This window comes from Lagopus muta, chromosome 6, assembly GCF_023343835.1.
Source record: "Lagopus muta isolate bLagMut1 chromosome 6, bLagMut1 primary, whole genome shotgun sequence".
Lineage (NCBI taxonomy): Eukaryota > Metazoa > Chordata > Aves > Galliformes > Phasianidae > Lagopus > Lagopus muta.
The window spans coordinates 57,259,655-57,274,658 of record NC_064438.1 but is presented as its reverse complement, the minus strand read 5'-3'; positions in this window follow the sequence as shown (position 1 = coordinate 57,274,658).

The following is a 15,004-nucleotide window of genomic DNA, read 5'->3' as shown; positions in this document are numbered from 1 at the left end:
TCAGGCATGTATAATCTATTAAATAATAGTAGCTGGATAAAAGACAGGAGCTTTCAGAGGACTCAGTGGTCAGATGTGATAGAAAAAGTATGCTCTGTGTGAAAGGAATTGCCCTGGGTTAGGCCTAAGATCTAAATTGCTTTCTATTGGACAAGCTGAGAGATGCACAGAAGACAGCAGAAACAGGGAAATAAAGAGATTTGTACCAGAGTGCTGAAGGGTGAATTTGAATGGGCCTATTGGAGCAGTGCTGGGTGGCAGAAGTAGGAATTCCAGCTGTAGTTTTATCTACTGGGTGAGATTCTGGAAACAGTTTTGGTCCACAGTATTGAAATACAGTGTCTGGTAAGTTCTTCCTTTCTCTGCTGTGGTCTTGGGGAAAAAAAGACCTGCTTTCAATGAAGGCTTGCAATTCTGTTGAACTTCCTTTCTAGGAGACAAAGACATAATGCATATGAGTGTTTTGCTTTTTACCAGCATGTTGCAGCTTTTTGTCTTGTAGCTTTCAGGCCGTATAAAGGGACTGACTGCCTGTGCACTTTTGTATTTCGTTGAATGCGTTCCCAGCACACAGCAAAAAACTTGATGAGATTTTATTAAGAATCTGTGTTCTTTCTTATGATCATTTTCCTGGAAAATGTTGTTTTCCCAGAATCAAAGCTTTTTGAGAATGTTTCCAACTCCAGCTGGGTGAAGAACACTCTCCTGTGGTGTGAGGTGAAGCTAGGGATGATGCCCAGCCAGTGGGAACATGCTTGCTTTGCCACTGACAGAGCCATTGACAGCAATGGAGTTGCACTGAAAAAGAAAGTAATTCTTATGATTATCTCTCATTATATTCACTCTGGGTTCTTAAAATACAGATTAGGCTCTAATAGTCTGAATTCTGTAGGCGACAAGTTTAATGACTTCTCTTATCAACTGCAACAAAACCAATCCTATCCTGAGCACAGCTCACATCGTTAAGCTTGTTCTTGTTAATGAGCTGTTGGCTTCTCTTTGCAAATCTTCCAAATTTTCACAAGCCAGCTGGGCATGTGGCAAACTCCTCAAGGTCCCCATGGAATTCTTGCTGTTGCTTCTGAGCATCAACTCTGTGTCAGCTGCCTGTTGGCTGTGCCATGTTTCTCATTGCTTTGAAACCTTCTGAGAGCCAACATAAGCCTGTCCAGAGAGCTCCTGCATCATCGAGGTCTGTGTCCAGCAAAAGTCCCTCTGGAGCACTTAGGAAGGGATCTTAATTGTCTTCCTACCCTTTGAGGATGCATGGGTGGATGCTGCTCTCCACCTGTAGCAAAGAAATTTGCAGAGCTTTGTGGAAAAAAATGTGTATCAATATGACTGCAGGAATAATGTAATTCTAGGGTTTGAGGTTAGAGCCTGGACTGTTGGGGGATAAGTAATACTTGAAGGCTCATTACCCTGCCATTTTAGGAAGGAAATCTTGGATGTTTGATGCAGTGAGGAATATTATCCCCAGACCCCTACTTTGTTCCCTTTATTCATACTATTTTCTCTCAAGTCCTGGTGTGCTGTTTCAGTGCTTTTGTGTCTTTTTAACTGAAATCTAGATGCCAGCTGTTTTGCCTGTATCACACTTTGTTTTGCACTGCTAGAAAATACAAGGGAGATTTGTCTGTGTGTTTATCAGGTGCAAGCAAACAGTTACATAAAGGATCTGGAGTTTATGTCCCTTGAGCTGCTCCATTAACCTGCTCACCAACAATGAGCATCTCCATGTCACGTAGTTAGTCAGATGGAAACTAATGTAGAAATTCAAGTGCCTTTGGGAGGGCAGCTCCATGGAGAGCAGCTCACTACAACAGAAGGCGTTAAAATGCCAGATTATGCCAGATGAAGATATGTGCTGTTAACTATGGCCTCTGCTTAGCATAGGCACTGTTACACGATGATCTTTGTGTTTATTTTTGAGTGGCATACATCGCTTTTGGGGGAATGACACCATGGAGACAAATACGTTAAAGCTGAGCGTGAGAAGATTTGGGGTGAAGAAATTTGTGACAGACGAGGGGGAAAATGACATTTGCAGATTTCACTGAAATGAAACAATCTGTGCAACCCATTTTTTTTCTTTTTTTTTCCTCCTAGCTCTTTTCCAACCTGGCTTAACTCGCAGTTCTCATAAAACTGGAGATGGACCATTTGGTTTATTGGTGATTCAAATACTAGCAGCATAGGACTGTGTTTGCCAGTCCACAAACTTCAGACATTAGGCTGTTCCTGGCCATACCAGTCTGTTGTATTACTTCTAATGGAGAGTCGCTTTGTGAAAAAAGCAGCAGCTGCTCACTGAAAATAAGTCTTCTCTCAATACTGTCAGCAAAATGCAGCCTTTTAATCATTAAACGTTTCATACTGTTAACAAAGGAAAATGTGTTGTTGACAATAGTGCTATGTCATCACCATCACTCTATTGCCTCCACTGTGGAAGACTTCCTTCTACCTTGTGTTGGTTTTGCAGACGTGAATTCTTTGACTTCAGTAATGATATCTTTAAGGTAATTAAAATGGAATTAGAGCCTATGTACTTTATCCTAGCAATACCTTCTTGTGGAGCATGTCCTCTTTTGCACTCCTATTGTTGGCAAAAATGTCTGAGCAGTGAGATTAATTTACTGTTTAAGAAGGAACACGCAAACTGTACGTGTTCTCCTTAAAGGGGCTTATTAACATCAATAAGAAAAACTTCGTATTGAAACCTAAGGAAAATAAGCTGCATACATCTGACTGTCAGTACCTTGCTAAGGGACTGTGAACCCTAGTAGGGACCTTGCATGCAGCTGAGGGTCTCCTGGGATGCTGTAAAAACACAAAAGAATGTGCCTAGCACTGTGCAGATGCAGCTTGTTGGCTTGCTTTAGGCTGTGGGATGTGGTAGCACGCTCCCTGAAATGGCTGTGGGCTGCACAATGTGCCTGGGGTTGAGGATGAGGCTGAAGGCAAGTTTGGTTGTGTTGATGTCACTAAAAAGCCTGTAACTGTGAGTACAGCTGTGCCACATGGGCTTGATCTCACTTTTTACTCCAGTGCTTCAGTCAATTTGTGGAGGTGTGTCCTGCTTTCCTGCTGTGCATTTTTGAGTGAAATTCAAACCAAGGCAGCATGAGCACCAAGCTCCTATTCTACCCCCTTGTCTGCAGGTGCTACCCCTGAATGCTTGGGGTATAGTAGGTCTCCCCATATATCCAACATAGACTGGATGTTGTGTTGAGGGACATGGGTTAGTGGGGGCTATTGGGAATAGGTGAACTATTCACCTATTCCTATAGGTGGACTGGATGATCTTTTAGGTCTTTTCCAACCTTGGTGATTCTATGATTCTATAAAGCCTTGTCCCATGCTTTTAAAACCCCATTGTAGTGGCCCTACATTCCAGCTGCTTCTTTAACAACAGGTGTTAAAATAAAAGAACTCCAAAAGCCTCATCATTATTTGTGCCATGAGGGTGCTACAAGAAGTCCAGGTAAGGGCGGTGTTGCAGAGATGGTCCTCTTTGATGTACATCTTTACAACACTTAATGTAGTACTAGGGATTGCTTTAGAGGGCAGATGCCTTCAGTGATTTAGACACAGCAGTTATGAGATTGTCCTGGATTATAAACCTTTATTTTTAGTGCTACGACTGGAACATCTGTGCTGCATCGTGTTAGGTTATATCATCTTCTCTGCAAAAGGCAATTATCAATGCAGCCTCTTGTCGTTGCTTCTGAAAGAACTAGGCTTTGTAATTTTGGGGGGCAAATAAAAAGAATGGCCTTTTCAAAAGAAAGTCTGAAGAAATGTGTGCTCAGTTTGGCACTAACTGAGTAGCCTAAAGCTTTTCGTATTGATTTAGCAGTTAATATATTCACTCATTTTAACAGCTGTGTCAAACTTCCTGATCAAATGGATTTGTGAGGAAATGATGATTTGTTGAGAATGGATCATTTTTGGAGGGGGAAAAATGTTAATGGAAAACATTTCCCTGCTGAGGGATAGAACACTGAGCAGACCTCAGTGAGGCAATTAGGTAAGGAGAGGTTCAAGCCTGGTATTGCTAGATCCTACAGCCGGAGTTTGTGTTGCTCTCTGCCATGAGCAAGCTGAAAGTCCTGCTGTGCTCTCTGGCTAAATGCATACTCAATTAGCTTCATTGCTTTACGTATTCATGGAAATCTAGTTTATTTGTTGGCTCTTGCTATGACTTCTGTTATTTTTCCTAGGGGTTCACAATCACAGAATGGCTGAGGCTGGCAGAGACCTCTGGGTCTATCTGTTCCTGCTCCTGCCCCAGTAGAGATGCTCAGTAATGTGCCCAGGATGGTGTCCTGATGGGTTTGAATATCTCCAAGGAAGAGACTCCACAAACCCTATGGTCCCTTTACCGGAGTTCTGTCACTTGTGCAGAACAAGAGTGATTCCTGATGTTCAGAGGGAAGCTCCTGGGCTTCGGTTTCATAGAATCATGATAGAATGGCCTGGATTTGTGCCTGTTGTCTCTTGTTCTGGCACTAGGCACTGAACTGAGCCTGTTTCTGTCCTCTTTGCACCTTCCTTTTGGGTATTTGTATATATTGATCAGGTCCCTTCAGAGCCTTCTCTGGACTTGAGTGCTATCAACTCTCTTCTCCATTACTCTTAGGAGAGCTGCTCCAGTACTTTCATATTGTTGGCTCTCTCCAGTATGGCTGTATCTGTTGTACCAGAGAGCCCCAAACTGGATTTTGACAGCATTTTAGCCAGTGACTTGCTAGTCTCTCATGCTGCTTCATGTAGATGTGGTGTAAGCACTCTTCCAGCCCTCTGGAACTGTAATGATGTATCAAGGTATGTTAGAAATGCATATGTTTGCATTTTGCAAAACTAATGTTTTGTAGATGGCTTGTAATTTTGCCAGGTGACCGAACCATCAAGAAGGTTTCACTGGGAGCAAGTATGGGTTGCTTATACTCCTTAGCATTGAGTAAAACATGATGCTAACAGTTTGGTTTACTACCTGTGGATCTTATCTTGCTCTAAGATTTGTCATGATCAAGATCTGCCCTTGAGTAGGGACACCTCTTGAGGTTACACCTGTGCAGAGATCCCTTAAACTTTACTGAGAGTCTCCTTGCTAATGCAGATCTTTGGTAAGTGTCTGTTAACTTTGTGAGACTCGCTAAGATGCAATTGTTGGTTGTACATCTGACCCTTTGGATGGAAACCACTGACCAGGTTTGTGACTGGGAATGGATTCAGCCTCATGTAGGTTTCTTCTCTCCACAGTTCAAGGAGTTTTGGAAGCAAGGGGTCCACTCAACCTCATGATGTAACAGGAGGATCTCCTGGATGAATGTATTTAACTCTACCCTCTATGCAGTAAATATTCAAGCATACTTGGCCATTTCAAATCTTGTTAAGTTGCTGGCTTTTTATGATAAAGCTTTTTTAAATTACTGTATTATATCAATAAGTATGTTGCTACTTCTCTCTTATGAATGAACTGTGTCATTCCACCTGTGATAGACCAAGAACAGTGACCCACGAGGGGCTGGTGCTGTATCAGCATCACTTGGTCAGTTCATGTTTTTAGAAAGTCTGTGAGAGGAAAACATAAAGCAGCTCTAAAACACTCTTCTTACTAATATGCTTACTAATGTAGTGAATATTGGCTTCATTTTGATATGCTCTTCTGCTGTGACATTGGCCACTTCACCATCAAGGGAGAGCAAAACAATTGGTGAGGATGTAAGTAGGGTCTGCACAAGGGTTTGAATTCCAAGTTGTATTTAAATTGCAGCCAGAGAGGAGGGAAGCTCTTCATTTGCCCACCCTTGGTCATTGAGCGCTTAGCAGCCTGGTTAAGGCATAGTGCTGCAGGGATGTGGTACCCACGCTAACAGTTGGTGCTCTTAGATTGATAATCTAAGTGTGCCAAAATGACATGTCTTTATTTGAGGCTGGCTCTGCAGTTTCTCCCAGTGAAGTAATCACAGCACTTCTAATGTAGTCATTTGATGCTGCAGTGTCATTTCTACGAGTGCAGGAAGACAATACTTTAAGAAAAAATATGAGTGTGGTTCCCTCATGTTCAGTCTATGTGAAGGTGTATCTGCTACTTAATTTATTGAGTACTCAAGGGCACTTGGCAGGATAGATGTTCCAGTCCCAGCCCATCTGAAATAACAATCCAGGAGAAGTCTCTGCTACTGATACCAAGTGTCAGGAATGAAAAAAAAGCCTATAGGAAAGAAAGCATTACTGAATGTAGGCAATATGCCAGCTTTTAACCCTATGGAGAAACTTAATTTGGTTTTTAATCAACCGTTCTTGCAGAAAGTTAGGAAGGAGGATATCAGATTGAACCCTGGTGCTTGCGATGAGCTGAAGGACAGGGCTGCAATAAAACAATCTGTGCAAATGCCTTGGGAGTGAAAGCACGATATACTAGTAGCACCTTTCTCTTTAGCACAGAAAGGCCAAGAAATTAAAGGAGGAGGATATTTAGCACAGCTCTGGAGCTCAAAGCTCAGATGCAACAAATAATCCATACAAGGAAAGAATTTGGGCTGGTGGCTTATTGGTGCTGGCAGAAAGCCTGGTAGGCGTGACTTCTAAATTGGAGTGAGCTCTGAGATGAGCTCCTCAGCAGGAGCAGAGCAGAAAGGAATGTCAGACAAATGGAGCCATGGGGCCAACAGGCTGCAGCTCTTGCAGGAGCACGTCTCTTTGTAGGTGCTGAAATACCAAGACACGGAGGAAGCTCTGACTGCAATGGAAGGTGAAATTATGGCTTGCAGATGGTGGGGAAAGAAGTGCAGTACCCAGAGTCTGACCTGCCTGCTGCACAGGAGATGAGCATTTATAAGCAGTGCAGTAAAATAGGATGGAGAAAGAGCATTCTCAAGCAGTTGGCTACCTCTAAACCTGTTATCAGCTATATATTAAAGCCAAGGGGCAGTAGCAAATGGCAGGTAAGCTGCTTGCTCTGTGATGGATTATAGGGGCTGATTTCAAGACACTTCAGGAGGCAGAGCAGTGTTATGACTAATGAGACTACAGACCTGGAGTGCTCTGAGTAGTGAAACCAGCAGAAACCAAAGTAGAATCATGGAACCATTAAGGTTGGAAAAGACCTCTAATCTCATCTAGTCCTGCAAGACCATAGCATCATAGAATGGCCTGGGTTGCAAAGGAGCACAATGCTCATCCAGTTCCAGCCCCCTGTTGTGTGCAGGATCGCCAACCAGCAGCCCAGGCTGCCCAGAGCCACATCCAGCCTGGTCTTTCTAGCTCATTTCCACCTGGAAGATGATTCTGGGGTGGACAATTCGTACATTTGCCTACCCTGGCGCATGAGGAACTGAGGCTCCTTGTAGTAGGCAGCAAATAGGTGACAGCCCAACCTGATGGGACCAATTGGAAGACCATCTGTAAGGATGAAGCAACTTGACTTCCCAATTGGGGCTGCAAAGGGGCACCAAATGCAGGGCAAGAATGAGATCCTGCTACAAGGCAGGGTCATACAGGCCTTGCTGTGGCCCCAGGCAGCAATAGGGCAGAAGTGACCAGCAGCATGGGAGATTCTTCCTTCCTTGCATAAGAAGGGAAGTAGGGGATGTGGATAATAGGAGGAAAAGTGAATCAATCTGACTGCAGCAGAGCTGTGGAATAATTAAGGAATAATGTGCAGTGACCTGCTTAGTGGATTGTTTACTGCATGAATGCATGGATTTAACTTAATTGGGAGCTCTAGGGAGAAAACCCTGAAGAACCAGGAAGAGAAAATAATGGCTGAGAAAATCCTTGTCTTTGTTAAAACTTGAAGCTTGTTGACAGGAGGAGGCCAAGACTGAGGTGCAGTTAATGTGGCAAGAAAGGAAGATGTTGCATAGAAAGAAGGGAAGTGGTAAGCCCTGGCATCCCTTGCACTGTGGGTCCTCCCGATGGGACACAAGTCACTCTGCTCAAGGAGGGACTCTGCAGGGTGTTTGCAGGGTAACTTGTGCTGATCTACAAGCTTCTCATTGATTTTTTTGAGGCTTCCCAAGGCTACTGCTCTGATATGGCTGGAATTGCAAAATGGCAAGAATGGGCAAATCTGGAACACATGGAAGCATTAGGAGAAATTGCAGCTCAGAAGTGATAAAGACTTGGTGCCTGAACCCCCCTGGGAGGATGTTCAAAGAGATGGGAGGGGATTAGAGATGGAGTTGAGTCTATGAAGAAGTTTTCCTTCACTTTTTCTCTTTTTGTCTGAGAGAGGAAGCATAAGAAAAATAAAGAACAAAAGAGTGATTTGATCATGAAAATTCAGTGCTTTTCTGAAAGATACTGTTGGGAGTAGATTACGCAGGAGGAAGCTATGGGGACATAATTATCTTGAATATTTAATTAATGAGGTGGGTGGGTCTGTGCGGCCTGCAGCTGTCTTGGTAGAGCAAGGAAATGCTTGGAGGTAGGAAGAGTGAAACTTTGCTCCTTGGAGGGAAGGGGGGATTTCTGTGCAGTCATATTGCTTGAGTATAGGTAAGGTCTGGGGATGTTTTAAATTTTGGGTATGAATCTGCAGACCTGGGAAAGTGATTTAAAGAAGATTTTTCTTCCTGTAAATCCCACGTGTTACTATGAGAGGGTTGGTAGGCTCGAGGCAAGGCTGATGGCTGGGTGTGCTGAGATGGGCATGAAAGGATGGGAGGACGGGGTGCAGTAAGCATTTCTGTCTCCTTGCCTTTCCTTCTCTCGCTTTTTTTAAATTTTATTTGATACTTTAATGAATTCTGCAGCATGAAGATGTGCTGCAACATGGGCTATGCAAGCAAACCTGTACTTTTTTGGGCTGTCTAATAGAGAAGTGCTTTTCAGAGCAAAGCTGGAGTCTCCATTTGTATTAGATTACGCGTAATCATAAAGGCTTTTTCCTTAAGTACCTTTCTGGTGGTCCTTTGTGGTTGAAGTGAAAATCATTAACTGGGGCTTTGTGAGGCTTTTCTGAGGTTTCAGCAACTCTTACTGCTCTGGAGACAGAAGAAGAAAGCAAATGCTCCAGCTTCTCTTTCCTGCTGTGCTAACAAGCATCTGCAAACAGGAATGTGTAGAACAGGCAGCACACGGCTTTTGCAGCCCTCTGTACGAGCAGACAGACATGCTATTAAACTGCAGTTGAACAAGTTGTCATACATCAGCAGAGCCTCACTTGCTGCCTACGTGTAAATGTGCTCAGTTTGCAATGGGGAATGGCAGTGCCACCCGTGCAAGCTGCAAGAAGTGGGAATTGCATGGAGTGAAGTTCCCTGGCTTTGTGACCTGCAGCAATGCATGTGGGTGGCTTTATAATCATTGAGGTTGGAAAAGACCTCCAACATCATCATCCCCAACACCACGTCCCTCAGTGCCACTTCTCTGTGGTTCTTCAGGGGCCTTGGTGGTCATGGTGGGTGGCAGCTCACTGAGCTGCAGTGATCTGCTTGTGCCTCATCTTCAACCTCTGCGCAGGGGGAGCTTCGAGTCGGCTGATTTCTGTGGCATGGGTAGGTTATCATGTATAAAAAGCAGCTTGAGCTTGCAGGGCTGTGAAACAAAATAGTGTGTTTTATTTTGTTGAATGCAACGTGGCTTCAAGGCCATTATGAACTTCCTGGTTATGGGACCTGGGCCCAGGCTGCAGTGCCATGCAGCATGCTGACTGTGGTTGGGGTGAATCCAGGTCCTGCAAGCACCGTGCTGCTCCTTGTGCCTAAATTCAACCGCTTGGAAATGAAGCGTGAAGGATGCTGTGTCCCCCTGTGGAAGGAGGTGGCATCTCTCTTGATGGTAAGATGCATATGGGCACCCTTCCCATTCTATTGTCCCCAGCCTGGCTGGACCCTCTGCCTGTTCTCTCTCACAAGCAGAGAAATGATATGGTAATTGTCCCTGTGTTTGAAAGACTAAAGAGCAGATGTTGTTGTTGCTATGAAATCAGTTTGTTGATGGAAAAAGAAGTGTGTGGCTGCATGTTGTGACTGGGCCTGGTAATAGGGTGTGATTACTTCTTGCAGCATCAACAGAAGTGCTTAATGAAAGAGCCTGCAAAATGACTGCTAAAACATTTGCTGCTGCTGCCTCCTTGCACTGCTGAGAATGTAGCAATGTCAGAAGGGATTTGCTGGTGAGGCATAGATTGCATTGCGAAGAAGAGGGTTGCAATGGCAGTAAGGGTGTTGCTATCCTGGAAGTGAAGGGAGATCCACTTCTCCAAGGTTGTGCAACAGGAATGCTGCTACGTTTCCACCTGTTTTGTCAACAGATCAGGAATTTGAAAGTAAAAACTTGATCCATGGATTTACTTCCTGTTTCCTGTCATGAATGATTTGTGTCTATTTTAGATCATGTTCACTGCTTAAACTTAATCAGCAGTGAAAAGATTGTGAAGATTTTTTTTAATTTGTCACCATGACAAGCTGGAGAAGAGCAAGCTTGGCTGCAGCAGGGGAAGGTAAGAAGGGATGGGTAATTCCTTGCTGCTGTTGTGATTATTCAGTGCTTGGTTTAAAGCAGTCTTCAGCCAGCCCAGCATGGGAAGCTCCTCACTGGTGGCTGCAAATGAAGATGCTGGTGGAAAGACCTCTGCTTTTTCATTGGCTTTGCTGGGAGCACCATTAATGCTCTGCTGCTGGCCCCACTCCAATGGTTGCACCAACTGCAACAGCTCTGCTCTCATCACAGCTCCATTTTCCACATATTCTGAGCGATGACAACCTGGTTTCATGCTTGCAACTCTACCAAAAAGCCAGTGTGAGGCTGTTGTGCATCTCTGTGCACCAGCCCATGCTGTTGTGTCAATATCCACAAGCTATTCCTGGCCCTGTGGATGTCATTCGTCCTGGCTGACATCAGCGATGGGTGGCAAGTTCTCAGTCTCCTCTAAGGCAATCCCTGGAGGTACATCCAGTGACTCATGCTCTCCCAAAATAAGTCCTCGCCAGGTGCCTGCAGGCAGTGATTCATTTCACCTCTCCTTCATCATCTGCTTTCAGGAGAGCTGACGTGACAGGCTCAGCCCAGGCGTCAAACTTCCCATGGCTGGGGAGAGAGGAGATGAGTTTTGCTCTCCCTACTGCTAAGGATGCAGTGGTTGTTTGCTGTGTACTCACTAGTGAAAGCAAGGCAAATGCTTTCTAATTTGCCAGCTTCTTTTCTCCTTTTTTTTTCTTTTTTGTTTTTAAATCCTTAGGCAAAATGCTGGGTTTCTAAGGCGAGCTCGGTGAAGATATCTGAGCCGTGCATTGCACTGAAAGGAGGTTGTCTCCACTAGAACGACCTTGTTTTTTCCCAAAGCAATTCTGTCTTTCCTATATGCTTCTGCACTGTCCCAAGTGGACTTGGCTTTGTTAGCTTGATCCAGCTTCTTTGTGCAGTGTAGAATGATTAGAGCCAATACACTTCTAGCCTAGAGAAGAGAAGGCTGCAGGATGACCTCACTGCAGCCTTTCAGTAACTAAAGGAAGCCTACAAGCAGGAGGGGAATCAACTATTGGAAAGGGGAGATAACAGCAGGACAAGGGGAAATGGCTGGAAGTTGAGAGAGGGGAGATTGAGGTTGGATGTCAGGGGGAAGTTGTGTGCTGTGAGAGTGGTGAGGTGCTGGAACAGCTGCCCAGAGAGGCTGTGATGCCCCGTCCATCCCTGGAGGTGTTCAAGGCCAGGTTGGATGGGGCCCTGGGCAGCCTGGGCTGCTGTGAAATGTGGAGGTTGGTGGCCCTGCATGGCACAGGGGGGTTGGAGCTTCGTGATCTTTGAGGTCCCTACCAACCAGGCCATTCTGTGTGTGAGATTCTGGATGCTGTCCATCAAACCCAAGTCAAGCTGCTGGCAGGGAAAAAAACAGAATTTGCTCGCATTGTGTTTTATCTGTAATCGGCACTGCCATGTTTTCAATGGACTAATCTTTAAGGAAAAAAATCAATCACTTAATTTCACACAAGGATGATGATTTCCTGTAAGAGATGACAGAATGCAGAAGAACTTGTTTGGTCTCTCAACTCCAACTCCTTAAAATCCAAACTGCTTTATCTTACCCATGCTGTATTACCGTAGTTGGGCAGCAAGTTGAACTGCTATTGAATTTTTTCCCATGGAAGCACCGGGGGAAAGCTTTCCTTTGTTGATCTGTTGCCTTGCCTTTTAGTTTTGCTCAGATAGGCAGTGAGAGTTGAGCCTTTCATTTGGTTTAGATAGGTTTGGGACTTTGGTATTGAGTTGACATTGCCTGGTGGTTACAGTGCATGTAAACCAGGAGTTAATTCCTGTTGACTTTGACTAGCACCAGTTGAACAACTAACTACATACAGGAAACATCTTTGTCTGCAGAAACATTTTAAGACACCTTTGAAAAGCTGCAGAAAAGTAACCTCTTTTCTTAATAATGCAGTAGTTTTAAATAAGACATCAAGCTCTGCGTTTCTCCAAGTGGCAGATTTACACTCCTACATCCCTGCGTGCAAAAAAGCAATTGTGTGCCCAAACCAGATAATAAAATACTTAAATTGCCTGGCTGCCTTGCCAGTGCTTTTTTTTTTTTTTAAGGCCATATTTAGATTAGTAGGAAATCTACCAGTGAATATATATATATATATATGTATATATTTCTCTTATGAAACCTGTATGTAAATATGGTACTAGAGCCCTGCACTTTTAGCAGCCAGTGGGAGAATACAGACCCAACTCCATTTCAGTCACAAGTGGCTCTGTGTAAAGTTACAGGTGCTTTCTTCTTCCCTTTCAAGCAGGCTTACTGTTTTCTGGCACTGGTGTGTGATGGATGCTCCCCGTGTTGAGCTGTGTAGGAAACCCAGAGAAGCAGTGCATTTTATTCCTGTCCTGTGTGCCTCTTCCCTTTCTGCTGCTGTTTGTTGTTTCATTTTTTACGTAGATCTGTATTGTTTGGTGGGGTTTTTAATTCATCAAGGAGGCAGAAAGATGATGATAAAAGAACTCCTCACTGCTCTTAGGCAAAAGTTGAACCCCTCTGATCACAGAACCCCTTGAGATGGGATCTTGACCTGTGTACGTGCAGTGTGAGGGAAAGGAAGAGCCGTGGGCCTGCTGAGATGGTTTGCATTTTCAGTGTGCATTTATCTGTGATAAATAAGCAGAGCTGTAAGGGCCAGCCCTATGGGTGGGCAATAGGTGAGAGCCTGTCCATTGACACTGAGAGGCTGTGCTTGCTGTGAGCAGTGAGAAGATGGTTTTGCTGTACGTTCCACAGCACCTTTGTATTCACACATTAGCTGTTGCACGTGGTGTTTTACATCGTAGAAGAGGGCTGTTGAATCAAGTAAGAGCCATATTGGCCATGTTAACAGCTATGAAGCAGAACTCATTATGAATTTCTATGAAAAATTTATTGCTCCTTTTCATTTTTCAAAACGCCTTGGTCTTTCACCAGTAATCAAAGAACACTAAAGCTTTCATTGCACAGAATTTGGAAAAGCACAGTTGCATTTCTATTAAACAGGTGCATCTGCTGACAGTGTTGGGGGTGGAGTGGAAGTGTTCACATATGTCTGCATAAATGCACAGTAAATAGGAAGATTACAGTTATCTTAGATGTTGATTTGTGATATAATCCTTTGATAGGATGTGAAAAACTCTGTAAAAAGACTTTGCAAGTTGAAATAGCAGTATAATGTGTCATTTAGTGCTCCAGCAACATTTGGTAATTTATCTCATACTCTTTTTCTCTAGATTCACTATGGCTTGTGATAAAACAGGAATGAAACCCTTAAAGGTCCCATTTTCTTCATCATTGTTCAGTAAACTGCTGGATATTACTTGCACTCTTTGCATATTTCCATGAACAATTTTCAGCTTGTAAGAACAATTTGGCAGACGTTGGGTGCTGAAGGACTGGCTGCGGTTTCCAACCTGTTGCCCAGGACCATCCCTGCTCTTGCAGTGAAATACACCTGTGGCAGTTCTTTGGCACTGATTCTGACTGTGTCAAGTTGGCTGTGTCACTGAACTGCTTTAACTCCCCAAAACAAGCTGGATGCATATAGGTGGCTTTTTGGAAATAGCCTTGGGGATTGTTGGAAAGGCTGGTAAATGGTGTTGTGAGACTGTGCAAGTCATGATGGGATGATATTGCCTCTGCTCCTCTTTGACTTCCCTCCTAAAAGAGCTCTCAGGTGCTGTCCTTGCCCACATGCACGTGTGTCTTGGTGCAGGATCAGCATCATTCCCCTTCACGTGTTTTTGTTCTGTTTTCCCTTTCCTGAACAGGAGTGGAGTCAGTCCTTGTGCAGGTGTATGGGGACAAAGCTGTCCCTTCTGCTCCTGGTAATGGGCTCAGGTGGTTCCCCAGTGCTGGGGGGATGATGGGAGAACAAGTCAGCTGTGACTGTGAAATGCTTGTATCATTATAACTCAGTAATTAACCAGGTGGAAGCTGTAGAGCTAAGACTTGGATCACCTTTTTCTCCTCTTTCCTGCTCGCTTCCCAGGTTTCAGCTTTTCCATGGGCCATCTGGCTTTGGATCCTAGGATGCAGACCTAAAAGAACACTGACTTCCAGCATTCTTGTGAGGTTGCTGTTTATAACATCTCACTTACAAACAGAGGTTCATGTAGTTTGGCACATCGTTCCTCAAAACTTGATTCCTCAAAAAAGTACATGGTGAAACTGGGAGGGAAACTGCTGCCACCTCTGGCATTCTTTGTTTAAACAGTGTAGGAACCTCCCAGCTCCCCCCTAGAGATGCACTGAGCAGCATGTATGAGATGAACACTGGTGAACGCCCCTGGGAGCCAAATCTCACAGCATCCCCTGGCATTGAGGAGTGCTGACAGAGCAGCAAAGACACAGCAGTGACAGAAAGCCCTGTGTGTGGTGTTGCAGCCTGATGGATCACTACTTCTGACGCTCCATATAGCACTTCTCAAACTTCATCCCTCTCAGACTTTCAGTAATTCTATTCTGCTTGCTTTTCACTGTGTTTCTGCTTTGGAGGAGGTGGCTGGAGAGCTCTGGCTCACCTCTATT